Raw genomic sequence first — 27,505 nt, 5'->3', positions numbered from 1 at the left:
TAACTGGGATGGGGACTGGCTAGTTCTTATTAATGTATATTGGCGAAGCCTAGCTTATAAACCTTTAACCCTTTGTTAAGACAGACAGTGTTCAAAATCTAGTACACGTGATGAGATGAAATATGCCTGCACAGTAGAGATATGGTTTATTATGGAAAACACAGCTACCCAGCCCCATCTTAACAAAGAGAACCAAGTGAAATTTTCCCTTGTTGGAAAGGCAGAAGAAAAAATCTAAAAATAGTAAGATGCAATTTTAAAATATTTTATAATTTATGCTATGTGAATGGTGACATGTAAGAAGTATAAATTAAGTCAGGCCTTGACAAAATCCGGCTGCCAGGTCGCAATTGCGACAAGAAATTGTGACTTGGCGCCTGGGGAAGCTTAGGGCTGCAGAAGGCCGCAAAGCCGTGGCCTCAATTACCGGCCGGCGTGGGGCGCGATCGCGGCGGGTCCCCGCCCGCCAGTAATTGAGGCCACGGCTTTGCAGCCTTCACAGAAGGAAGCTGAGGCTAGTAGAAGGCCGCAAAGCCCCGGCCTCAATTATCGGCCGGCGCGGGCCGGCCAGTAATTGAGGCCGTGGCTTTGTGGCCTTCACAGAAGGAAGCTGAGGCCTGCAGGAGGAATCTATGAGTGCCCATCTTGTGGTGGCCGTTGGCATTACAGATTACATTATATTACATTACAAGTAGCAAAAAACAGCAGTTCTAATGATTTTTTTCACTGCTATCTCCTTCCCTCTAATTAGAACCCCCAAAAATTATATATATTTTTTAGTCTAACACCCTAGAGAATAAAATGCCGGTCGTTGCAATACTTTCTGTAACACCGTATTTGTGCAGCGGTCTTAAAAGCGCACTTTTTTGGGGAAAAAATTAACTTTTTTTAATAAAATAAGACAACAGTAAAGTTGGCCCAATTTTTTTTTTATATTGTGAAAGATAATGTTGCGCCGAGTAAATTGATACCCAACATGTCACGCTTCAAAATTGCGTCCGCTTGTGGAATGGCAACAAACTTTTACCCTTTAAAATCTCCATAGGCGACGTTTAAAAATATTCTACAGGTTGCATGTTTTGAGTTGGAGGAGGTGTAGGGCTAGAATTTTTGCTCTCGCTCTACCAATCGTGGCGATACCTCACGTGCGGTTTGAATACCGCACACTGTGCAGGGACCGCCCTGTCCTTTCTCCGATCTCCCCTTTGGGGGGAGCAGATGAACATGGACCGTATGTCAGTGTTCATCCGATCCGCTCTGCAGACGGAAGAAAAAATTGGATTTTCTTCCGTCTGCAAAATCGGATGTTTGCAGAGGTGGACGATTACGGGTATCAACGGATGTTCATCCGCTGACACCTGCAATCACATAGGGACCAATGTATGTCCCTTTTTCATCCGCAAACGGATGGATGAAAAAGCAGACATACGGTCCGCACGTGTGAAAGCGACCTTAATCTGTCTGGTGTTAAGTTGTGTTTTAAACCTGTTATTTATAAATATTATGTTTAAAATATTGGTAAAAATGTAAGTGACAATAATTTATTATCCACAATTGCGAGTACAGTTGGTTTAAATAAAAGTAACAAATCCTTGACTATACTGTACATGCAGAGACAGTTTTATGTGCTACCACCATACAGATGAATTCGTGTTCAGTGCTTCTTCTGAACATCCATTTCACAAGTGTTGGCCTGAAGAATGACTAGGCATTGTATATTCTTTAATAGCACCCTGAGTTCCAACTTAACTCCCGAGCTGTCAATGTTAGCAGAATGGTTAGCCAGCAATTTCTGCATTGGTATTGTAATACTCAAGTTTCCCGCATTGTTATATTCCGGCTGAGCTCTGCATCCTGAATAAAGTATAGCACTTTTCACTAATGAATAGAACGCGGCATTGAATTGTGAATATGAAACAAGTACTCCCCTGTAGCACAAAGAAGGGCTTGAAATCTTGTTTATCAGAAATTGTTTAGATTTCCTAGTCGCAATTGTGCAGAAAACACTTCCTTAAATGTTGTTTTTCCAAGTGTCTGATAAAATTATGTTTTCTGCCTTTTCAAATTTGTACCTATTATTTTTTTTTTTAATGCAAGCAAAAATACAAAGGGAGCAAGAATGGTGTATGTATATACCTTGATCAGCCAAAACTTTACGATCACCCACCTAATATTGAGAAAGTACTCCATTTGCTGCCAAAACAGCCCTGACCCATCAAGGCGTGGATGTGAGACCTCAATGGAGACCTTGATGGATCGGACTTGTTTTTCCAGCACTACCAACGATGCTTGATGGATTGAGATCTGGAGAGTCAACACCTCAAACTCTTGTGTTCTTCAAACCATTCTTGAACCATTTTTGCTGTGCGGCAGGGTACATTATTCTGCTGAAACAGGCCAATGCCATTAGGGAATACTGTTTCCATAAAGGGATGTACTTGATCAGCAACAATGTTTAGATGAATGGTATGTGTCAAGTAACATTCACATAAATGACAAGACCCAAGGTTTCCCAGCAGAACATTGCCCAAAGCATCACACTGCCGATGTCGTCTTGCCTTCTTTCCATACTGCATCCTGGTGCCATCTCTTCACCAGGGATGTGATGCGCACACACACCCGGCCATCCAAATGATATAAAAGAAAACATGATTCATTTGATTAGGCCAGCTTTTTCCATTGCTCTATGGTTCAGTTATGATACTTACATGACCATTGTAGGAACTGTGGACACAGATCAGCATGGACACCCTGACCAGTCTGTGGCTAAGCAGCCCCATACGCAACAAACTGTGATGTACATTTTTTCTGCTTTTGACACACCAACTTCATGGACAGCAAGATTTTTTTGCTATCCTACCGATGCTATTGTAACAAGGTAATTGTTATTCAATGAACCTGTCAGTGCTCAAAAAGTTATGGCTGATTAGTGTATACACGCATTTATATGTAAGTGTAGTTAAAATAAACTTGTTACAAATCTGGGAAATTCAGATGAGATCAGGCACGTTCAGGGTGATGTGGCTATATGCAAACTGGGCAATTCTAATAGCACATATACATGTACTTTGAATTACAAAGGAGGGATTGGGGGTCTTTTAGACCCCCGATCTCTCCATAAAGAGTACCTGTCACCACCTATTACTGTCACAAGGGATGTTTACATTCCTTGTGACAGCAATAAAAGTGATCAGAAAATATATTTTTTTAAAAACACAATTTTATATTATAAAAATAAGAACAATAAATACATTTAACAAGCACCCCCGTCCCAGCGAGCTCGCGCAGCAAAGAAAACGCATACGGAAGTTGCGCCCGCATATGTAAACAGTGTTCAAATCACACATGTGAGGTATCGCCGCGATTGTCAAAGTGAGAGCAATAATTCTAGCAATAGACCTCCTCTAACTTGGTAACCGTAAAAAAAATTAAATTGTCGCCTATGGAGATTTTTAGGTACCATAATTTGTTGCCATTCCACAAGTGCGTGCAATTATAAAGCGTGACATATTTGGTATCTATGTACTCGGCGTAACATCATCTTTCATATTATACAAAAAAATTGGGCTAACTTTACTTTTTCATTTTTTTTTTATTCATGAAAGTGTCTTTTTCCCAAAAAGTTGTGTTTAAAACACTGCTGCACAAATACCGTGTGACATAACATATTGCAACAATCACCATTTTATTCTCTAGATTCTCTGCTAAAATATATATATATGTTTGGGAGTTCTAAGTAATTTTCTAGCAAAAAATACGGATTTTAACTTGTAAACACCAAATGTCAGAAATTGGCTTAGTCATGAAAGGGTTAAAGGAACACTAAAGGTTTGTTTTTTATTAGATCAATTGATTGCTGTAAGCTAGAGCATTTAAATATCACTTACCTCGTTTTTCCTTTTGACCTCCAAAATACAGCAATCCAGGTTTGAAAATGCCATTTCCTGTCTCTCCTCTTCTTGCTTTCCACCAGCATCTGAGCCGTTTTGCATGGTGGAAAGCAGAATGTGCTCACCCCCTCCCTATGACTACAGCCCTGCGTGAAGATGCTCTCTTATCCCTCACAGGCATGGAGGCTAAGCCTAATGGGAACTGTAGTTCCCATTAGGCCGTGATGTAGCAAGAATGAATGTGCACCGCAAACCAGGAAGTCACTGAGAATAATGATTCAGGAGTGACGGAGGTGAATAAAACAGCTCGATTTCAACAGGTATCAAACTAGTTATAATGCAAAACATTACTTTTTACTTTATCAGCTACTGTCAGACTTTAATTTAAGAGGAAAATATTTTTGACTTTACAACCCCTTTAAAACAGGTAGATTATTTTTTTTTTAAAAGCACAGGCACTAGGATACAGCTTTTTATGTAACAGAGGGGATGATATAATCAGTTTGTGGCTTAAAGCGGGAGTTCACCCAAAAATCAACTTTGTGCAGTTAGATCCAGCATACTGCTGACATCTGCAGTATGCTGGTCTTTTTTATTTTATTTTGGTACTTATCGTTTTAGCAGTATTTCTTCTATGGCTCCGAGCGGGGAATGGGCGTTCCCGAAGGCAAGCAAGATGATTGACAGCCTTCGATAGCGCGTCAGGGCTTCCGAAAACAGCCGAGGTGACACTTGGCTGTTTACGGCGCCTGCCGTGTAGAGCTGACTGCGCAGGCGCCGTAAATTGCCGAGTGTCACTCGTGTGGGTTTTCGGAAGCCGTGACGCGCTATCGAAGGTTGTCAATCAACTTGCTTGTCTTCGGGAATGCCTATACCAGGAAGTAATCCCCGCTCGGAGCCATAGAAGGAATACTGCTAAAACGATAAGTACCAAAATAAAATAAAAAAGACCAGCATACTGCAGATGTCAGCAGTATGCTGGATCTAACTGCAGAAAGTTGATTATTTGGGTGAACTCCCGCTTTAACAAACACTTTAAGATGTGACAAGCAAAAAAATGGTGGTTATTGCTCTTACCTTGTACGTTTGTGTACTGGATTCACTGGTAGTTAAAGTGGTATTAAACTCAAAGCATATTTAATTTATTGCCAATCATTATATGTGGTTGTGTTCATTTTGTATTTTGTCTATTTTCACCTGGTGATCTGACCAGTAACACATACCTCTTGTGTTGGATGCCTCAATTCTAAATGAGTGAGGACAAGTGGCACAGCAGCATTGCAAGTCTGAGGGAAGAGGAGTGTTAGATGTATTAGCAGATTTAAATACACTTGAAGCCAAACTCCATTTCACGCTTTATAAGCAGTTACAGCAAACAGTTTTTTCTCTTTTAGGATAAAGATTTTACATAAATTAAATCCGGTAGCAATTGTGACAAGAAATTGTGACCTGGCGCCCACGCCCGGCGGTAATTGAGGGGAGGTGGGGGCGCACTGAGACACAGGATTCTGTGTCTCCGTGCGCCCCTGCTGTGCCCGCCGGTGATTGAGGCTGTGGCTTTGCGGCCTCCTGCAGGCCTTCTGTGATCTGGTGCCATCTAACGATCGCAGCGATACCTCACATGTGTGGTTTGAATACCGTTTACATAAGCGGGCGCTACTCACATATGTGTTCCCCTCTGTGCGCGAGTTTGGCGGGGCGCGTTTTCTGGCTCCTAACTTTTTTAGCTGGCTCCTAGATTCCAAGCAAATTTTTTCAAACCCTGAATTAAACTGATCATTGTAAGCAACCCTGTCAATGTTGAATGGTTTATCTCATCCCTGTAACTGATGCATCAGTAGGAGAGCTTGTTCTTTTTGAAAAACAGACTTACTGACCAGATCACCAGATAAAAATAGAAGAAAAAAAGACTAATGCTGCCATCACATTGAAGAATTGGTAAGCTGCAATATAATCGTTGTTTGCTTTTTGTGTTTAATACTGCTTTAGGCCTCATGCACAGTGCAGCTCAAAAAAGCTGCTTCTTCAGACGTTTGAGCTTTTTGTTTTCTCTGCCTGTTAACTCCCCTCCATGTTAGCCTATGTGTCCATGTACACTATAGGTGTTTTCAGTATGTAGGTCAATAAGTTTTTATTTGAGTTTCAAAAAAATATTAAATATATAATTTGTAAGTATACAGATAATACACAGTTGTAGAAGGAATGTACATCATCAGTATACATATATTTCCAGTCAACAAGCAGAACATCAATGGTAAACCAGATAATTATAAGTAAAAGGAAAAACAAAAGGTTATACAAGTCTGACAAACAGTCAAGAGATATTATTATACAGGATTTATATAGCGCCAACAGTTTGCGCAGCGCTTAACAAAATGAAGGCAGGCATTACAGTTACATTACAATTTGGTACAAGAGGAATCAGAGGGCCCTGCTTGCTAGAGCTTACATATGTACTTCTCGGGTTCAGTGGTGGCAGACTCGTATTCCATATCTGATTTGGACTGGTCGACTCCTAAATTAAAAAGGAACATATGAACAGAAACATGGGCAACTGTCATTGAACTAAAGTGGATCTATGATCCGTGTGTAGAATGCCACTGCTAAAGGTAACCGGGAGGTGAAGTCAGCAAGCATGAATTCACCATGGAGCAGGTTAGGAGGTTAATATTGAGAGGATGTTATTACAGGAGGTTAGAAGCTCAGGTGGGAGGACATGATGTTGAAGGTACCTGTTGCCATTCTGGAGAAAGCTGTGCTGGAGTGCTCTTTTATGTGATAAAAATGTATGCGCAATAGCACATCTCTGGACACATGCTCAGGTATGAGGGACGGTATGGGAATACAGTGTATTCCATCAATAATTGGATCAGAATCAGTCGGCTCAGGGATCAAGGTTTTTAAAAGTTCACTGACATATTGGCAACGACCTGGTTGCTGTACAGATTCAGGGGTTCCTTAAATGCTTTAATTATTTCTTCTGGAAGGATCCTCCATATCTGCAAGCTTGGCTTTGATCCAGTAATGTTCATCTATGTTCTCGTCATGAGCATCTACTAAATTTATGGTGTGGGCAAAACCAACTATTTTATTTTCTGTGGTCAACCCTAGATCTGATAGCATGTATTTCTCCCGTAAAGTGTTTAGTAAGTTGCAAAATATCGGCGTAGATGGTGCCTCTAAATTATATTGGCATGTCTTTTAGTGTAGTCTCTGAAACTGCCTGATTGGTGTCTGGGAAAGACCAAATTTAATCTGGGAGCTCTCTCCTAACGTCAATAGAATCCGAGTTATGGTAGAACTTACCCGTGGTGTCCCCATGATCGTCCAGCCTAATTCTCATTTTGGCAAGGGTTCCCTGAAGCAGTGTAGTGGCTCTAGGAATTTGGGACATTAGTAGGGAACCTCGCGTGGAGGAATAGGATTTGGCACTATCTTGCCTGGGCTCCCAGGAGGCCTGGTGAAAGAAAACCGTAAGCTTTTTAGGCTGGGAGTTATCCTTACTTTTTCGGGTCATGCCACCTGAGTGATGAGGAAGTAAACTGCTGTGTCAGGAAGGAAAAATAGACCCTGAACAAGGTGCTGTGGAGCTTTGATACTAGACATCCACCCTCCTTGCGAGCTACCCATGCCCACCGTGCTTTCAATAGTTAAGTGGCAGGGGAGTTTACAGGCAGAAAAAATATCCCATTAGTTGTATCTTTTGGAAAGGAGTTTTTGTACATAAAAAAAATGGTCAAAAGCTCCTTAATGCATGGTAGTGAGCAATAACGCTAGGCGCATTAACGCATTCCAATGGCCAAAATTATGGCCAATAGAATGTATTAATGCCAGGCAAGGGAACACATTTTGTTTAGCACATTTTTGCTGCTGCTAATTTCTTATAGGAAAAAAAAAACTTCAGGAACATAGTGTGCATGAGGCCTTAAAGTGGAACTTCAGTAGTTTTTTCATCTTTCCTTCAATTGAACCTTCTGCCCTTGCTGTGTAATCATTGGAAATCAAAACTATAATTTGATGGAAGTAAATACCTTCTCTGTACTTTTTTCTTTCATGCTGAAAAAAAAAAAACACCTAGGCGTTTGATGTTTCCTGTATTGCAAATTCTTCCGGGAGAGAAAATTCAGATCTCCCAGCAGTTTTTGCTTCTTCTTATCTGTTCATTCACTCTTGTGAGTGTTGGCTAGCACAGGAGGGGGCGGGGAGTAGAACACGGGGAGACGCAGGAGAGCTGAATACAACGGAGGGTGGCTACAGGGTTGGATGAGGGCGGGATAGGAGGAGACAAAAAGGATCCACAAAAATTCAACATCTAACAGTCCGTCGGATTTCTAAATACTGTATTTCACCTTTTATAAGCTCCGTTTACTGTTAAAAAAAAGTGTAAAATGAAAAACTCCGGTGGGTCTAACAAGCTGTTCGATTGCCCCCTTCTCGATGTATGGAGGAGTGCGGGGTGTAGCAACATAGAGGCGATGGAATGTTGCTTCCGTTACCAATTCTGGCGGGTAACCTAATCTGACAGAACACCAGCAGCACAGAACTTCATGAAGTGAATGGGCAGTGGCTTCAGCTGCCCACAGTTAAAATGGATGCAGCCAGACTCAGTGGAGGGAGATTTCCGAACATATTTGGCAAGTACAGAATCACAGTATATATAAATTATATTATATATAATTATATATTAATATGCAAAGTGGTTGGAGGGAAGCTTTAGAATGGCAAAGATGTTTTTATTACAAATTATGTGAGCAGATTGCAGTTCCTCTTTAAAGTGGTTTCCTCCCAGAATTGTGAATGAGATTCTGTGCTCTATAATGCTCTGAGTAATTTGTTGGTGCTATGTAAACTTTATTAAAATGTACAGCACTGTCTTATAGCATAGAGTTGCTCTTTTGTTATTTACTTGGTGGACAAGAAAGGTCCTGCGTTTGTCACCAGGCATGACTAGGACAGCTGGAGGAAAACTTCTAATAGAAAACATGAGGTAAAGTGAATATCTCTAGTGGCAGTGGAAGGAGCAGATATGCGGGTCACATAGAGAAGCACATATGGTTTTACTAATTGTGCTCCGGTGCTTCAGGCAATGTGGATGCAACTTTAAAGCGTTCATTCGTCATCAATTTTTGTTTAGAATTTAATTAAAAAATCTCTAGTATTATCTATGTCAGGAGTTCATTAGAACGTGCCTTTGCTTCATTTTTTGTTAAACACTTTTTACATACCAGAAAGACTAAAGACCAAGGCCGACTTTCTGTAATGCATGCTTTTCATTTTCCCACAAATTCTTAATTCTACAAATGTCCGTATAAGAGCATTTCAGTCTTGGTCACCAGAGAAGAGATCGGATATACCATCATATAGCTTTTCAAGGGTTTGTTTTCCGGTGTTCTATCAGAATACTGATGCCTATCAGAAAATGCAACAGAAGTAACGAGGCAAGAAATATTGTGTTCCAACATGGCCGCTATGCGTTCCAATAGGTTTCCTAATTTAACAGAAAGGTGGTAGCGGACATATTGTTACACCCAGGCAAGTTTTGAATTTTAGCAGTTAACTCACCTTATATACCGAAATAGACTATTTAACTTGCGACCAAGTGAGGGTCTCGAAAAATGTCCCTCGGCGCTAAGTGACTATCGGTTCGGCGCTGAGCAGTGCTGGGTGTACCAAGATGGCCGTCGCCCCCTCTGACTGCAGGCTTGTCACTGCTTTTCAAATGCAACTTTAAAACAGGTTTACAGATATAAAAATTCTGTATTTCAGTATACAAGGCGAGTTTACTGCTTCAATAAGTGGGAGACTTGCCTGGGTGTAGGAAGATGTCCGCTGCTGCCTTTGTGTTTTGTTCGATTAGGAAACATATTGGGATGCATAGCGGCTATGTTGGAATGCATGACACATGTGCAGTAAGCATTTTTGCTTAGAGCGTAATTTCTGTTACATTTTCTGATAAGTAGCGGACAGGACACTAGTTTTAAATGCTAGCATAGGAAAACGTGTGATGAGACTGTTTGTAAATAGAGGGATGTACAGCCTATTTTTATAGAAAACAGATTCTGCCTTGCCTCCTGGTTAGAGCTTGCTGTATAACTGGGTTAAAACACCAGGTTGATAAAAGGTCACACAGTCAGTGCGAGGAAGTGAGGCTGCAATCAGAACAGAGAGCTTAAGTATTCAAGATGAACACTTCAGCCGCTTCCTCTCGTCTCTTGCTCTTGCTGAATTTCACCAGCCTTTAGCACTTCACGATCACAGCTCTATTTTAGGATTTGTTGCAATATGCTAAATAGCAGCTTACCATTGCAGCGTATTTCATCTCTTATTACACACATTTAGCTGTATGTGTCTGGATCTTGTAATGTACTGCAGTGTTTTATCATACTTTTAAATACATTCTCTTTATTTTTATGGGACCCTTCTATCCTAAAACTGTTTTATCTAAAGAAAACGATTTGAGTTTGTCTAAACTCCTTATCTTAATAACATTTGATATGGCTCTTTATAACCTATCGCTATACTCTGTAAAAAGGACGTAATTGTATAAAAAAAAAACCCTGCACCACTCATCCTCATTGCCAATCTATATCTGAAAGTAAAAGTAAGACCCCTAGATGCCTACCTTACAAAATAATTACTGTATTTATTGGCGTATAACACTAACTTTTTTTACCCTGAAAATAGAGGGTAAACTGTGCCTGCGTGTTATATGCAGGGGGCTTTGGGCCGATAAATACGGTAGTTATGTGCACTTGTTTGTCTGTTAGAGATTCCTTACTAGAACTTTCCTCACAATCAAAATGATCCTAAACCAATTTATGACTACAAGGGAGCTGTATGATGGCAAAGACAGAAATGTTTTTTTTGCTGCTATATAGTGAAAATATTGTGGATTATTTTTATTTTTTCATTCTAAATGTACTTTCCAAATTACCAAAAATCAGACACAGGTCATTATCTTTAGGTTTTATGTATTTCTATTCAGTTATGTATTTTGCCTGCAGGTATCCTTTAATTCCCTTTTATGCAGGGAGAATATTTATATCTTGAGCCTTTTATGTACAGATTAATCTTGCTTCTGCAATATATTTAGGCTTAGTCTACTTCTACTTCAGCCTACTTTGCAGTGCATAGATTAATGTGTGTTTTCACAACTCTAGCTTTTTAAAGGCTGTTTTTGTGTCAAGAGTGTAATGCATTGTTATAATGCTTTACACCTTTTTAACTTGGCACTGCACAGGGGAAAGAAAAATAAATGTTGCCACTCTACAAATATTTCATGTCTATGAATTTTGGGTAGCCAAAACCTGCTGTTAATATACATTAGGCTCCAGGAGATAGATGAGGTAACACTGGACAACAATTTGTTTTCAAAAGATTTGCTTCCTGAAAAGCTGTGATTATGAGAGACCCCTTCAACCTGGGCACAAATAATAATTCAGAATGACTGTGTCGCACAGGAACCTTAGATATAAAATTGACTTTTAATGACAAAGTTTTTTTAATCGCCTACGGTTTCCGACACACTTCCAGTTCAACAAGCCTAAAAGTGCCCTGCTGATTTTTGTTTGTACTTGGTGTCCTCTGCATCTTGCTTCAGCAGCCAACAACAGTCAGCCAGCATTTATAGAATCCAGTTATTCTAATACATTTTTTCTATTGTTGCAGTGTCCTCGTAAAACCTTTTATCATGTTCATCAATGACTACAAATAGATTTTTGGCAAAGAAGTCCATATGCGAATGCAGAAATTAATCTTCAGTCGTATACTGCACTTCATTGTCTTGTATGCTGTAAGAAGTTCATCAACCAACTGAATGCAGTTTGGTGCTCTGTAAATGCTAAGTACATTATCAACAACATCCTTGAATGCTTTCCAGACAATTTTCTGTGGCCCCATTAACAGATCTACAGATAGTTTGTCATTGACGTATCTGATCTGTGGACTAACAAAAATGCCTTCCTTAATCTTGGCATCCCTTATTCTTAAAAACATCTGTCTCAAATAACTAAAACATTTACCTTCCTTGTGAAATGTTTTTTTAAAAACAATTATCGGTCTGCGTTTTATGTGAAGTGGAGGCATATCTTTGTTGGGTCAACAAGTGGTTCATGTGTCGCATCTTTCTCTCTTGGAACCAAACTCTTTCAGGGTAGCCATTTCTTTTTAGCACAACTCTCTTGCACAGCTGTCCCATTCTTGGTATATCCTAGCTGTATTCCAAGCAGCAGAGTGGCTACTTTTAGATCACCACAGATATCCCAGTTTTACTTGGTGCACTGGATGTTCTTCAGCAACAGTTCCATATTTTCAAATGCTTCATGTGAGCAGCATATGAAAAAATAGAGACACCATTTTAGTGGGTCATGCTCACAACTCAAAGCTGTGAATATTACAAGACAGTATAGAAAACAAGGTTTTCAACCTGTGCAGTGAAATTTGTTAAATGATCTTGGCAGCTTTCAAAGGAATACAGCCCGGATAATAGCAAACACCATCCTTGCAGTTTTGAACTGCTTTTGATTTTGACAAACCTAAGTCCCTGACCAGGTTAATTCTGACTATTATAAAATGAGGTTTACCAGACATGCACAGTTCAAAATCCTAGTCATTGTCAATGTCCATTTTATTTTATTAAATAAAAACCTTTATTGAGGATACACCCTCAGTGGTGATCTATGCTTTCAGTTCATTTGGACTTCACAGTTCTTTAAAAGACAGCGAGGTGTGAATTATATACTAACATGTCAAGATAAGAGTCGGATAACACGTTGGGACTTACCGCACAGCTCAGAAGAGTGAACATTTTGATATGCTCATTGTCACTGTCCGTGCCTGGCTTGTGCACTGCACCATTTCCCTGGTGGCTTTGGTATTATAAAATTGTCTTCATGTGACATTGGTCTCAGAACTGAAGGCAGATTGGGGGTATTGAGTTGATTTCTTATTTTTAGCAGAGAACTTGGGTACAACCAGCCTGCCAGATTCTTAGGATTATCGCTAGCGGCTACTCTAGTCACCAGCAATAATCTCTGTCTTCTCCCCCGCTTGCCCCGCTGGCAGGAATAATTTCCTTGTCTACACACTCCTCTGTGTTGATGGATGGGGGGGGGGGGAATAGGGTTTAGGTGCAGTGGTTGAGTTGCACTTGGTGTGCAATGTGGAGGAGAATGAGGGTCAGCTAAGGTAGTGAGAATGTAGGAGGGTTGTGATGTACATTGGTGGGAGGTTTCAGACACAGTGGCAAGAAGAGGGGTTCAGGCACAGTGCTGACTGGTGAGAGAGTGTTGCTTGCAGGTAAGTGGTGCATATGCAGGGTGCAGTGGTGGTAGAGGGGTTGGTGGTGTGAGCTGACAGGCCAAGGATTACAGTGTCTGTGTAAGCTGCAGGTGAACCTGGGGCATAGAGGGGTGGTGTGAACATTTTGGGTCATAAATTAGAAGGTCATGTCTTAGCACTTAATCTACTGCAGGAAATGCTTTGCATGTGCTAAGTGCAAGGAATGCCTGTTGAGGATGGTACTGGACTACCAATAAATGTTGATTCTACCATGCATACATAGTAGCGACAATTGCCTCGAATTTCCACATCCGTGATTATGTCTGTGTTATTGGTAAACAGTAGATCCAGTAACGCTTTATTTCTAGTTGGTGTGCCTACCATCTGAATCATGAAATTGTCCTGCAAGACATTTAGGAACTGGAGAGCCTTAGAGGATTGCGTGGTTCCCTCCGCCCCCTCTCCCCTCACCTCTGCCACTGCACCCCCTGGAAACTTCCTGCCTCCAAGTACCATTGACCCTACACTCCCAACATCCCTGATATTGCACCTTTCTGCCAGCAGGCACTCCTCTGGAGAGTCCGTGACCGCCGGGTCTAGAGAACCCGGCGCATCATGGATCACTGTAAATTGCCGCTGATAGCAGACGTTTACCTCGTGATCGCTCCTTCAAATGATGGACCGATCACTTGTAAACACACCAGGGTTTGTGATGACGCCGGTTCCTCTCTCCCCTCTCTGTACCAATCGGTACAGTGTGAGAGGAGAGGGGAAGAGAGCAGATGGCAGCAGCGCTGTGGGCTAGATCTGTGACAACTGCAGTCACAGATCCATCCATCCATACTCTGCGATCCCTGCAATACTCTGCAATACTCTGCCATCCCTGCAATACTCTGCCATCCCTGAAATACTCTGCCATACTCTGCCATACTCTGCCATCCCTGCCATACCCAGCCATTCCCAGCCATACTCCGCCATACTGTAGCAGTATAAATTTTGGCCAAATTTTATGAAGAACAATTACTAATTTGTTAAATTTTATAACTTTTTATAATTTTACAAAAATGTCAGTCTTTTTTCATTTCTAGCATAAAAAATAAACAACCCAGAGGTGATCAAATACCAACAAAAGAAAGCTCTATTTGTGTGAAAAAAAGGGCAAAAATGTCATATGGGTACAGTGTTGCATGACTGAGTAATTGTCGTTCAAAATGTGAGAGCACCGAAAGCTGAAAATTGGTCTGGTTATTAAGGGGGTTTAAGTGCCCAGTTGTCAAGTGGTTAAAAAAACAATAACAATATGCATCACCTCAGCTAAGCTAATCAATCCACTATATTATTATTTTGCCCATGTACAGTAAGGGACAACTGGAACTCAAGTTTACTTCCTGTGTTCTTCTTTTAAGATAAATATAACATAAATTACATGTACCTGATTATTTAATGATACAATATAACCCTCAAGTCAGTAAAAGCTGACTTTTTTTATTTTTCCATACGTTTATCCTGACTGTTGCCTTTTCTTGTAAGCAGACATTTCTCAAAATACACAATAGTTAATTGTAATAGGTTGGAGAGGCATTATACTTTAAAGAAGGACCCCGCTCTTTTAGTTGAGAAGGCTAGTTAAGGTTTTAAAATGTGGAACTGCTAAAATCACTAAATATATTCAATACATACGTTTACCTACTTTCTTTAAAATGTTGGGGACCGACATGTTTATTATCTCTCATGTTACTCTTGTAACGGCAAGTCTGGGGATGCTAAAAATAAATGATTCCACAGATGAAACCTGTGCAAAAAGCATATGTTTTGTTATAGACTTTTGAAGAGATTTGAATAGATTAAAACATGTTCTTACCTTTTTTATGTATATAGCAATTTTTTTTTTAGAGGGTAAACCAATAAAATGGAAAGCATCACCACAAATGTTTGGTACATTTGATAAAGTAAGAATAACCCAGTTGCAGTGGTCTTTGAAATACTTTGTGATCACTTACTGCCCTTTTCTTGCTTGTTCAGTTGAAGGCACAATCAAATTTTCCACAATCATGCTGTTAATGTCACATTTATAAAATGGCTTATTACACGTTACTGAGTGAGTCAGAAATCATAGTTCCATACACACTTATTGTAATCTGTACACAGTGTTTGAGGTATGAAAATTGAATCCAGGATATGTAATATTTTTCTATTAGGCCTTTTTATTTATGTAAAGGGAGAGTAATGTTTTCTAGTACAATGCAATAACTATACAGCATGTGTTTTGCGCTGTCCTTAAACAGTGACCATGTTGGCATATTTTTGGGAAAGAATAGCAGAGCAGTCATCTGTCATGTGTATACCTACCCCATAGGCTGATATTCCATGTACGTGGGTAATGTTAGACTATTAGAAACCAGAAGGACATAAGCACCTTGAAATCTTGTGCTTATTGTGCATATAATTGGCTGCTTTTTATGTAAATTATTTACCTATTGCTGGACACAAATTGGCATGTTGGCTTAAATACTCAGTGGTGACCTGTCTATTAGGAGTGCACGAGTGCCGCCCCCCACCAATCCTTGCTTTTCACCCCCTAATCTACATGCCGGACGTATAAATTCCAATGGGGTTTATTTCTTTTTTTGAAGCACGGATTAGAGTTAGAGGCTCTAATAGGCTTCAAATAAGGATGGGCTTGGGGCGCAGAGCACTGCGCCCCTTGCCCACCCAGTTGTGTCACACTGATCCTTCTCCCGGCCAATCATGAAGCGGGTCCTAAGGCCTGTCACCCAATTGGCTGAAAGAACAGGCGATCATATTGGACGCCTAGGAGGAGGAAGAGGTAGGAGACATACGGGGCGGAAGTCACCGTGATGCAGAGGAGGGTAAGTGCAGGGCTGGACTAATGGGGGGGGGGGGTGGGGGTTGACGCCACTGTATGTTATAGAAAAACACAAGCCACCACTTTATATACTGTGTATTAAAGACAAGGTATACCCTGTTTTTTTTAGGCATTTATACCAGCTAATTATTCACTTACTGAGTATACATCTTCTTTATTTTTTAATCCTTCCCTATGTTCAAGTTTAAGCTGGAGTCATGACTGCTGCCCCAGGTTTCCTTTTTCAGTGTGGCTCCTTTATTTTTTCAGCCATCTTTGGATGCATGACCTACTGTTGTCTCCCTACACTGTGTGCATCAATAGAAACACACATCCCCATAGCTTAGGATAACAAGGCACTCCCCTACTGCTCCCTCCTCCTCCCTCTCTTCTCTAACTTAACAGACTGGCTCCAGACTGCACTGACTATTGTTAACTCTTTTCTGTGGAGACCAGAAGTTTAGGGAAGCAGCAGCCAGCAGCATTGAACGTTGTACATTTTAAGTGCTGGAGTAAGAACTTTAACAAATGGTTTACTGGTGGGATATTTGTTTTAGTGCTCAATGTTTCAAACTAAGAAACGCTGAGGGTTTAGTACAACTTTGGGCTAACCATTGCTTGTTATAAAAAGGAAACGCCATGTTCCATGTCTCCTTAAAAGTGCCTCCAGATTGGGAGAATTCATCTAACCATCATACATGATATGTGATAAGTAATGTACTTAAAACATTAAAAACCTGTGTGTGGTCACTCCTTCTCAGCATTCTCTAGGTAGATGAATGTGTCTGAATCAGAAAAAAGTAAAGGCTTTCCTTCCTGTGTTTCATATGTCCGTTAGAATGATAAAATGATGGGTGTGAGCACTGATCCGGCCTGGTTTCCGTTGACTCCCAATAATTTCAAAGTGTGATAGCTGTAAATATCAACTCATTAGGGGTATTTGTTTTATTAGATCACACCACTTTCTTGTTTATACAGCAAAATCTTTGTATAGCTTATATTGTCTAAACTGCCCTGTCAAACTATAGAATTTATTTATTTTTTTGTCACCACAGCATTTAAAAGTAACCTGTTATGATAAATGGAATATGGAAGTTGTTTTTAAATGTGCAAACTCCTAGGCTGTCTTTGCTATTTGGAAAGCCACTGATATGAGTGCAAGCATATGTATATCAGTACCTGAAGCTTGTTCTTGGCTGGTAACTCACTAGGAGGTAAGACCAGGGTGAAGATGATAGCCCTGCAATCTGCACCCACAGAAACAAGTAAGCAATAGCAGCCCCCAACTTTTTGTTCTAGTAGGTTATCTCAAGTTACTTAAAATCCCTCCACTATCCAAATATTCTAAAGCATGGATTGGCAAACCATGGCAGCCCAGATGTTTTGAAACTACATTTCTCATGATGCTCATGCACTCTACGGTGTTGGTTGAGCATCATGGGAAATGTAGTTCCAAAACATCTGGAGTGCCAAGGTTCACCATCACAGTTCTGTAGAAATGAAATCTTCCCCTGTTTACTACAACCATTAGGATGATGTCACGCTTGCGCTCTGGATGCCGGTGAGCATTTGGCAATAGCAGAATTGTTATGGTGGTCACAGCAAGGAGGTAAAACACTTACCTGCTTGCATGTGTTGCTGGCTGAAAGGCTGAGACATTGCTTTCTTGTCAGTGGCAAACGTTCTGCAGTGTTTTGTTTGTGTTTCTTTTTAATTGCCTTTGGCAGCAAGTTAGTGACACATACAAAGCAAGTTAATGTTCTTCCTGCATATTCTAGCAATCGTCTTGCTGGTGGGTTCTCGCTAGAAACAGGATTGCCAGTGTGACATCAGCCTTAGTGTGGCATTATGGCATTAAGCTTTCTTTCAGCATAGATCCCAATGCAATGGAGATTTCAGGTGCAGTATTTTCAGGTGCAGTATCTTAAGGATATAAAGTAGTCCCCCATGTTTTAAGCTTACAATCACACTTCAGATGGTGAACTATGTAATTAGTTTGGAAGACTTGTGCTTAGTCATTGGTTTATCCTAATCGGCTTTGGCTTTTCCCAACAACAAAGTGAGCTTATTTTGCTAAGCTGAAACAACTCTGCTCCCTTTGTTCCTGCCTTTTATTGTCTCATTCCTTTCATTCTGTTTTCCTGCCAAAGTTTTGTTTCATTAGGCCTACAAGTCATTTCCAATCCAGTGGGCTGCTACAATCAGGCCTTTATAACTCAGCTGCCCCGGTTCCCATGTGCCTTCTGGGGCTGTGCCAAACCTTGTTGTTTGACATGACATTTTAACTCTTTCATGCACAAGATCAGTCGGCTAATCATATGACCACTTTTCTTTAGGAACGCCAGGCTAGCAGACAACTCATATTACTTGGAAGGTGATTAACAAAAGGTTTATTACTTTACTCCACTAACATTATTCATTTTTGTTCTGCAACTTAAAGTTTTGTGTAAAAATAAATAAATAAAGATTACCTATGTTTCAGTTTGTGGACTATCATGCAGTACTGTGGGTTACATATGAGTCTGCAATCAGCTTTACAATATCTATGAAAGAAGTCTGCCAAATAAAGACCTTTGAGGGCAACTACAGTAAAACTTTGGTTTGAGAGCGTTTTGCAAGACAAGCAAAATGTTTTAATACATTTTGCCTTAATATACAAGCAATGTCTTGATATAAGAGTAGCGTCATGTCACAGCTGAGTAAAAAAAAAAGAAGAGGAGCCCAAGTGTAGCAATATGGTTACATTTATTAAAGGTACAACATTTAGCAACTTATTCCTATACTTAGAGGCACCTCTTCTCTTTTATACCCTGTAAAAAATGCTTTGATATACAAGTGCTTTGGATTACAAGCATGTTTCTGGAACAAATTATGCTCGCAAACCAAGGTTTTACTGTACTTAGATTTTAAATTTGTTATTAATTGTCAGAGCCTTCTATTTGCCAAAGGACACAGCGGAAGTTTGTGTTAACTGTACAGTATATTACACTTACATTCCACTACACTGTATATTAATCTATACTTTGTAGAGTTGTTCTTTAAGTGTTGGGCATAGGCCAGAAGTCAGGGACATGGTTTTACTCTTAACTCAGCAAGTGCAAGCATTGATGCTGCATATAAAGAGCTGACTTTTTTGTTGCTTTTGTGGACAATGCATAAATAAATCACCAACACACTACACTTGTAATAATCGGTAATTTCTATGTTATCAATCATTCTGTCGTCTTGTATTTGAAAAAAGTAAATAAATTGATGAAAAACATTTTGCACACACAATACTTAGCTGTGTAAAAATGTATGAATTCCATTAAGTGAATGATATCCAGAAACACTGGCAAAGCTTATCCAGTTCAGATTGAATTTACCATTTAATTTGGTAATGTGAAATTAGGTAATTGACCTGCTGGCAGTTTAAAAATGGAGAACAGGTGAAACCTTTTCTTTTTTTTCTTTTCTTTTTTTACCACTTTCAACTTGGTGATACTTAGTCTTTTTTTTGTGGTATACAAATAACAAACATGTTCTACTTACCTGCTCTGTTCTGTGGTTTTGCACAGAGTAGTTCAGATCCTCTTCTCTGGTGCCTTCTGGCCTCTTCCTCCTACTGAGAGCCCCCACAGCAAGTAGCTTGCTATGGGGGCACCTGAGCAGGCTCGCTCCCGAGCAACTGCTCTGTGTATCCATTCGGACACAGAGCCATGGCTCAGCCTGCCCAATTTCTGTTCATTGGCCCACGGACTTTGACAGCAGAGGGAGCCAATGGCCGTCTCGGCCAATGAGGATGGAGAGTCCATGAACAGCCGAGGCTCTCGTGCACATTGCTGTAATAGAGGTGGGGCTTGGGTAAGTATTGGAGAGGGGCTGCTGCTTCCCACAGAAGGTTATTTTTATCTTAATGCATTAAGGTAAAAAAAAGTCTGCCTCTAGAACCACATTAAAGCTGACAACTCTCAGCTGAAGTATTACCCCTTGAGTATTTTGTTTTTCTGATTGGCTGGCTCTTTTTGAACATAATTGCTGGATAATAATAAATACCTTGAGATCTCACCCCCAGCCCCCGCACCCCCCCCCCCCCTCTGTGCTTCCAACATGTAATATGTAGAGGCCTGGACCCAGAGGTAGCCTGGAATGTTACTTGGATAAATATAAAAACACATTTGGTAATAGATTATGGTTTCGGACAGCAGAGGAGATTCAAACAAAGTGCCAGGGGTTAAGGCTTGCTTTAAAGTGGCTTTAATAATGTTGGTGCACATATTTTTATTGTGGTTTTTATAGTTCCCTAGTTGTTGATTATCCTTTAGCTTTTATGACAGACTTACTGATCTGGGCAACTGGAGAAACCAAAGAATTAGTATGGCAACTATGTAACCACTTCCAAAATATATTATTAATGATTGTATTTTTATACTGACAAGTTCACTATAAGCTATATCTACATAATGAATGTCAGAGCCATGTTTCCTCTGATATAGGTATTTGCTATTCAGTATCACAGGTCTCTTGCAATAAAGTTTTTAAAGGGAGAATAGTTCCTGCTGGTCATCTAAAGGAAAGTGAAAAGGTGTACATAACCCTGTGCTGCCAATGTGAGGTGTAGCTGCTAACACTGCTGTTTGGGAAAAAAAGCAAAAAACTATATATATAGTATATATATATATGTGTAGCGCTTATACAATGTCAATCATAACAAAAACATTAAAATAGTATATACAGATAAATATGTAATTTTAAATAAACGACAAGAAACATTTATATGAGCAAAAATATGCATCAACTTGATGTTGAATGACAAAAAAGATGTATGATAGAGTCCATATGTGATAAAAATCCACCAAGTGAATGAGTAAAAAAATATCCGAACATCAATTCGTGACTTCTTCCATGTGAGATAATAACCCGTCACCACAAAGAATGCAGGCTTACCAGAGCAAATGGACTTAAGGGGACATACATCGCCGAAAGTCAAAACAGGCTTGTATATAGTACAATCGCCAGCGGTAGATGGAAGGATTGTAGTTTAGATGGACATCATAACCTCTGATAAGGGATGGTTTAGAGTATGGCAAGACCTATGATGTAGGATTGGGTCCCCGAACTGGTTTCTCAGATGGTGTCAAATTAGAAGGAGATAGGAAAGAAAAAGTGGCCACTTATATCTCTTTACAACTGGTAACACGTCAGCTTTGGTAACATCCGTCCCGCATTTTTGCTCATATAAATGTTTTTTGTCGTTTACTTAAATGACATATTTATCTGTAAATACTATTTTAATGTTTTTGTTATGATTGACATTGTATAAGCGCTACATACATATATATATATATATATATATAATCTCTATCCTGCTGGTCATCTAGACTACTCGCTCATCCACACTATATTGCCAAAATTATTGCCCCCCACCCAAATCATTTGTTGGAGGGGGGATTATGGTGCGGGGTGGTTTTTCAGAGGTTGGGTTCGGCCCCTTGGTTCCAGTGAAGAGAACGTTTAAAGCATCTGCATACCAAGACATTTTGGACAATTTCATGCTCCCAACTTTGTGGGAACAGTTTTTGACCCCTTCCTGTTCCAACATGACTGTGCCCCAGTGCACAAACCATGTCCATAAAGACATGGATGAGTGAGTTTGGGGTGAACGTGACTGGACTGCACAGAGTCCTGACCTTAACGCGATAGAACACCTTTGGGATGAATTGGAACAGACACTGCGAGACAGGCCTTCTTGTCCACATCACCACCTCACCAAATGCGCTTCTGGAAGAATGGTCAAACATTCCCATAGACACACTCCTAAACCCTGTGGACAGCCTTCTCAGAAGAGTTGAAGCTGTTATAGCTGCAAAGGGTTGGCCAACTCAATATCGAACCCTATGGACTAAGACTGGGATGCCATTAAAGTTTGTGTTTGTGTAAAGGTAGGTAGGCATCCTAATACTTTTGGCAATATAGTGTATGTCTGAAACTGCTGTATGTGATGTCTGTCTTGCTTCTGTGGCCATATTTAAAGTGATGCTGTTACTTTGTTTTTAAGACCTTTTTTCTATGACATGGCTGTGGAATAGTTTTGTGTTACAGAAAAAATCATGATGTTATAGCAACAGATTATCTTTGGCAAAAGAGCAGGGTGAAAGGGTTGCCGCCTTTTTTTAAGTAATGGAGATTGCCCATTAAACACCCCAAAGGTTTTGTCCCCTTGGGGCCCCTGGTTTCAGTTTATGATGATAGAGCGGGTTCATTGGAGTCATTTAGCATGTGAAAGAAGGCTTTTTCTCAGTGAGGGTTCATTTCATCGGCATTTGGAAAAAAAAGCATGGAATAGAGTCTGACGGGCTGGTGCCAGTAGGTGCAAGGAGTCATGGTGTTGTGTGACTGAAAGCACAGTTCATCTAGCCTTGGCACAGCGCTGCAGCTGAATTGTTTCATCTGCACACACATTGATATGTAGATTTCCCCTTTTCACCCAGCGCTTGTGTGAGCTGAGAATTGGAAAGATAGAGGAAAAAAATCACTGTACACTGTTTCATCTGGTTTAACCCATAACAGTGCTTTCATTCTGGGCCGCATACAAGTGAGGTACAACTGGAATGCTGTATAGGTTGAGCTGGACTATGGGAACATGGTTTTTAAGGGCAACCATTGAACAAACACTCTATCTATGTAGTGTGTGTGTATGTATGTGTGTGTGTGTACCCATTTTGTCCCTAATGTCCTTTTTTAGGCACTGTAATTTTGGTTTTGTGCCACTACAATACAGTAAAACTTTGGATTGCGGGCATAATTCGTTCCAGACACATGCTTGTAATCCAAATCACTTGTATATCAAAGCAAATTTCCCCATAAGAAATAATGAAAACTCAAATGATTTGTTCCACAACCATTTATTCATAGGTCCTTCAGTTTATAGTCCATATAACAAGATTATAGTAATGTGATAGGTTGTGTAACCATAAAATGTCCATCCACAAATGGAAGCCTCTACAGCAGTCTACGTTCAAATTACCCTTGCTGCTGGTATATCCTAACCGGTCACCTCCAGCCTTGTACACGACGTTTCCTTAATATTTGCCGCCTAATACCAGATAGGTCCCAGGGTCCTTAACCTTCAATACCTTTATACAGTCACCACGGGTCCTCTCTGTGCTGGGGTATTTTTACCAACTCAACCTTCGTGTGACCCTAACGAGTGGATTTCTTGTGCACAGAATAATATCTCCTGACGAAGCTACCACAGTAGCGAAACTAGTAGAGTTCCTGATCTATATGACCCCCTTCACCTCATCGCCAACCCTCAGATTAGGGTTCCATACCATCTTGATGATGAGTTGGCTGGTCGTATAATCTGTCTGTTTTACATTACTGCTGATGTATTTTTAAAAACTGTGTATTCCCTATTTCTTGATGTTACTTTCAATAAATTGATTATTTTTTTACTTTTACTACATTTCTATGTTTAACTTACCTACCTAGTACCGATATAGTCCCCCCGCCCCTATTTACCTCTCTGGCTTTTTTGGGCCTCTGGGGTCCCAACAAACCCTATCTCTATTCAAACTGGTTTAATTGTAACCAAAATGTAGTCTTACCTCTTGCAAAACAATTGCTCTATTATAGAAAATAGCACTAGATAAATTCTGGAATGTATTTATTAACATTCCTGAAAGTGCATTTAATCAATAATTAGCTGAAAGTTTGCCAACCTGCCACCCTGAATACAAAGTGTTACAGGCACAGAAATTGACACTGATGTCAAGGCAGAATAAAAAAAAAAGAATGTGATCAATTAGGTTTCATGTAGTTATATACATTAATAGTCACTTATATAATAATAAATGTGCTGTTCAAGATAATATATTGTTTTGTCATTAAAAGCTTGTTTTTTATCGATTTTTTTTTTCTTGGTTCTTTGCCAGATCATCCTCTAGCTCAGTACATTGTATTGCTTAGATGGACAGGCAGTTGGGGCATCTGCTAGGCAAAAAAGGGTAAGATAGAACACAAATATCTATTAATTAGGTGGGGTAGAAAGAAACCTATCTCCATTTGGTAACCTTTAGAAAAACATGTTGAAGCACTGCTTATAGTTAGGTTGAAAAAAGACACAAGTCCATCCAGTTCAACCACAAAAAAATAAACAAACAAAATAAAAAACACAGTACAATCCCATACACCCAACTCCATACCCACAGTTGATCCAGAGGAAGGCAAAAAACCCCAGCATAGCATGATCCAATTTGCTACAGCAGGGGAAAAAATCCTTCCCGATCCCCCGAGAGGCAATCAGATTTACCCTGGATCAACTTTACCTACAAATCTTAGTACTCAGTTACAGTGGGTGACCGCGATATTGTGTCAATCTCGCTCCCTTTCCCGGCGAGATTGACCACCTACGAGCCCCATCGCGGGAGCCAGCACCGAGCTGGCTTGCCGCGATGGAGACAAAGCCGTCATAGAAGCGACGGGAGATATGACTTGGATTCTCGCCAATTCTAGCCAGCGTTTGGCATGCATTCTGAGGGAGAACTCCCGCCAGATTTTAAATAAAAATCCGGCATGGGTTCCCCCCTCAGGAGCATACCGGGCCCTTAGGTCTGGTATGGGTTGTAAGGAGACCCCCCTTACGCCGAAAAAAACGGCGTAGGGGGTCCCCCTACAATCCATACCAGACCTGTATCCAAAGCACGCTACCCGGCCGGCTAGGAAAGGAGTGGGGACGAGCGAGCGGCCCCCCCTCCTGAGCCGTACCAGGCTGCATGCCCTCAACATGGGGGGGTTGGGTGCTCTGGAGCAGGGGGGCGCACTGCGGCCCCCCCACCCCAGAGCACCCTGTCCCCATGTTGATGAGGACAGGGCCCCTTCCCGACAACCCTGGCCGTTGGTTGTCGGGGTATGCGGGCGGGAGGCTTATCGGAATCTGGGAGCCCCCTTTAATAAGGGGGCCCCCAGATACCGGCCCCCCACCCTAAGTGAATGGATATGGGGTATCGTACCCCTATCCATTCACCTGGAGGCAAAGTGTTAAAGTTAATAAACACGACACAAGGGTTTTTAAAATAATTTATAAGTCTGCTCCCGAGGCCCCCCCTGTCTTCTTTAGCTCTTTCACCAGGGGGGCTTCTTCTTTGACGTCTTCGGGTGGGGGCCGCTCTTCTTCGCCGCCGTCTGGTTCTCTTCCACCGCCGGGGGGGGGGTCGCTTTTATAAAAACGCCCACCCCCCGGTGTGTTTCCTCCGACGTCTTCGGCGGGGGGTGGTGTGCTTCTGTCGGCCCCCCTGTCTTCTTTATCAGGGGGGGCTTCTTCCGCTATCCGGGGGGTCTTCTCCGCTATCCGGGGGGTCTTCTCCGCTATCCGGGGGGTCTTCTCCGCTCTCCGGGGGTCTTCTTCACTCTCCAGGGGTCTTCTTCTATGTTCGCCGCTCTCCGCTGTTGACTCGGCGCACCCCGGTTCTTCCTCCCGCTGTCCGGTGCCTTCTTCTTCAGGGCTGAACGTCTTCTTCTTCTGTGCTGTGACGTCTTCTTCTCTTCTCTTCTTCTGCCTTCTCCCGATGTTGACCCGACGCGTCTTCTCGCTGCAATGACAGGTGGTTTGCATCTGACTTATATAGGCCTCACAGTCCCATCATGCTCCGGTACCTACCCCGTGGAAGAAGAAGAAGAAGACGTTCAGCCCTTAAGGAGAAGGCATCGGACAGCGGGAGGAAGAACCGGGGTGCGCCGAGTCAACAGCGGAGAGCGGCGAACATAGAAGACCCCCGGAGAGTGGAGAAGACCCCCGGAGAGTGGAGAAGACCCCCTGTCAGAAGACCCCCTGTCATTGCAGCGCGAAGACGCGTTGGGTCAACATCGGGAGAAGGCAGAAGAGAAGAGGAGAAGAAGAAGACGACGTTCAGCCCTGAAGGAGAAGGCACCGGACAGCGTCGGGGTGCGCCGAGTCAATTGCTTTTGGAAATTCCCTTAGAGAAAATATCTATCAATACCATATCATTGATATTGATTTAAAGCAGCTGTGCAAAGTAAAGGAAAACCTGAAAACATGACCCGTTGGGGGTACTTGAGGGACTGAGGTTGAGAACCACTGCTCTAGAAAAGATCTGGGATTTTTTAGGTGCCAATAACTTGGTGTTACTAAACCTAAAACAGTAAAATCAGTCTGTATATATGCAGTAACACACGCTTGTTATACTCACTGTGGAACCTACGGGGTTAATCCTTTGCAATGTGTGTAAAGGCTGTTTGAGCCTGTCTTTCTGATCCTCCTCTTCTTTTCACTGTTTCCATATTCTGTGTACGGTGGAGACCAGATATAGTGAACTATTACAAAGTCACAACATCTGATAAAAATAACTTGGTTGATTTATCTAATTCTTATTAAGACACTAAAAGACGAAATATGATTTGTTAAAAATCGTTGGATTGTTTCATATTGGATATCCTTAATGTGAGTTATTTACTGCTGCTTGTCGTGATGTATCAATCCTGACATGTTTTGCCAATTTATAGGCTTCTTCAGGAGATATATGCTACAACACCACTTTGAATGTAATTGTATGAATACCAATCCAAAATGCAAGAATCCTAGGACTAGGAACCAATCGAGATTCAGCAGAGGGGGTCCCCAGAAAGAAAGCAATAGCTGTATGTGATTGGTCGTGGGAGGGATAGTCAGGGCAACTGACCCAAAATAGCCACTCAAACTCCCAAACAGACCCAGGGAGTGACTCCAAAACCAGCATCCTGGCTTGTTTCCAAATATGTTTGCATTAACAAACCCGATCTATCTGGTCCGTGCATGCCATGGCCTGCCGCCGACACCCTCACCTGTTTGTGTGATTGGCTCACTGATTTTCCCAAAAGTCTGCACCAAGATACAAGTCAGATTTTAGGCATACTCTGCAACAAAAATGTCATTTTTGGTGAGATGCTCTCAAAAGGTAAAATCATGTCTCATTTCCTCATTAGAACACTGCAGGTTCATCAGCTGGTTGATAATTAAAAAGTCACTCCCTTTCAGATTCACTTTGCATATACTTCATACATAGACAAACAAGGGGCCATTTCCTCACAGCAACAAAAGGTAGGAATCTGAAACATATGTGGTAAAATCCTTGTAAGTTGCAGTGATCACCCAAATGGAAATGTGTTTTTTTTTTTCCAACAAAAGTGAAATTGCTCTTTAAGGAGTGCTGAATCTCATTTTTTATAGCATTATAGATATCTATTTAACATTTCCAATGCAAATGTAGAATCTAATGACAAAATTTGTCATTTATCACACTTTGTTGGCAACCTCTAATGCTAGTTGCAAGTATTTACAACATGTACAATATTGGCCCCTAATATGATTTAAACGTTGGTGATAAGCAGTAGCAAGAGGAATAGTCCTTCCAAGCTATATGGTCTTAGGCAGCTGCCCTAATCTTAATTTGTCCTGTAAACAGGACAGACATTTGAAGCCTTTCTTACAACT

At 41.1% G+C, this 27,505-nt stretch overlaps 1 protein-coding gene across 6 annotated transcripts in view; it reads left to right on the top strand.

Moving 5' to 3' along the window:
* The window catches only part of MSI2 (musashi RNA binding protein 2), an 838,983-nt gene that overhangs the window by 212,381 nt on the left and 599,097 nt on the right, over positions 1-27,505 (top strand). The gene's annotated exons all lie outside the window — the stretch shown is intronic.

Source organism: Rana temporaria, chromosome 2, assembly GCF_905171775.1.
Source record: "Rana temporaria chromosome 2, aRanTem1.1, whole genome shotgun sequence".
NCBI classification, from domain to species: Eukaryota; Metazoa; Chordata; class Amphibia; order Anura; family Ranidae; genus Rana; species Rana temporaria.
This window is presented reverse-complemented; position numbering and strand designations above follow the sequence as displayed.